Source organism: Mastomys coucha, unplaced genomic scaffold (genome assembly GCF_008632895.1).
Source record: "Mastomys coucha isolate ucsf_1 unplaced genomic scaffold, UCSF_Mcou_1 pScaffold15, whole genome shotgun sequence".
Classification (NCBI taxonomy): Eukaryota; Metazoa; Chordata; class Mammalia; order Rodentia; family Muridae; genus Mastomys; species Mastomys coucha.
The window spans coordinates 75,924,996-75,926,584 of NW_022196897.1; the positions used below are offsets into that span (position 1 = coordinate 75,924,996).

Below are 1,589 nucleotides of genomic sequence, written 5' to 3' on the forward strand. Positions count from 1 at the left end.
CCACCAACCAAGGACTGCACATGGAGGGGTCTGATTGTTCAGGCAGCATGTGTATAGTAGAGGATTGCAAATTCGATCATCAATAGGAGGAGAGGACCTCGGCCCTGTGAAGGTTCTGTGCCCCAGTGTAGGGGAATGACAGGGCCAGAAAGTGGGAGAGGGCGGGGTGGCAGGCATGGGGAAGGGGGAGGCAACAGGGGTTTGTTTTTGTTGTTTTTGTTTGTTTCTTTGTTTTTTGGAGGGGAAACTGGGAATGGAGAAATTTACATGTAAATAAAGAAAATATCAAAAAAAAAAAAAAAAAAAAAAAAAAAAAAGAAAAGAAATCAAGAAGTTAAACTTCAACAAACCAAAAAATAAAAAAATAAGTAGTAATAGGCTTTATTAAATGGACGTATGGATTTCAAAAAAAATCTGAAAAGAAAAAAAACATTTTATAGAAAATAGTAAAATTAGGAAATCCAACAAATGACTGACAGTACACTAAATTATAACAATAGTAAATAAAATCAAAATCAAAAAAGATTCATTCACAAAATAGCAAAATACATATGTTGATTTTAATAAGAATGTAAAACTCATAAAACATTCTACTAGCATATATTCCTGATATTTACTTTAAAATTAGGAATAACAAGAAGAAAGCCTTACTCTATCTGAAATAAATATTTTACCCCAGAGCTTTTCCATAGATTTTTTTAATCTCTAAATTTCTCAAAGTATATATTAAAGGATTCAACATGGGAGTGAACACTGTACAGAACACAGTAATGAATGTGTCAAAAGGAAAGTTAGAAACAGGTCTAACATACATGAATATGCAGGGAACAAAAAAAAAAAAGGACAACTACCATGATATGGGAGCTGCAGGTAGACAGTGCCTTGCGTCTCCCTTCCTGACTGTGAGTCTTTAGAGAGTTTAGAATGATTCCGTAGGAGACAAGGAGGAGGATAAAGACCACTACAGACATTGCTCCATTATTGCCAACTACAGTGAGTCCGAGGAAGTAGGTGTCAGTGCATGAGAGTCCTAACAGTGGGTACATGTCACAGCCAAAGTGGTCAATAATATTAGGGCCACAGAAAGGAAGTTTATACAGAGAAAGAACTTGAACCAGAGCATGAGCAAATGCTCCAACCCAAGATACCACCACCAGAAGGACACAAACCCGTTGATTCATGATGGTCAAATAGTACAGTGGCTTACATTACATATATATGGTCACATAGCGATCATATGCCATAAGATCAAGAAGGAAGATCTCAACACCACCAAATAAGTGCTCTACAAACAACTGGACCAAGCAAGCTGTGAAGGAAATGGTGATTTTATTACAAAGTAGGTCTATAACTAACTTTGGCAAAATGGTACTAGAATAAAGGGCATCTATGAGGGACAGATAGGCAAGGAAAAAATACATTGGGGAGTCTAGAGAGGGGCTGGCAATCACTGTCCACACAATGAGCAGGTTGCCCACCATTGTTCCAATATAGATGAGTAAAAACTCTACAAATAATGCTTTTTGCCCAACAGGATCCTGAATGAGTCCTAAGAGTATAAACTCTGATACACTGTTATTCTCTCCCAT

At 37.0% G+C, this 1,589-nt stretch overlaps 1 pseudogene; it reads right to left on the reverse strand.

Annotated features, from left to right (window-relative positions):
- Positions 1 to 624: 624 nt before the first annotated feature.
- LOC116090436 lies at positions 625 to 1,589 on the reverse strand (annotated as a pseudogene).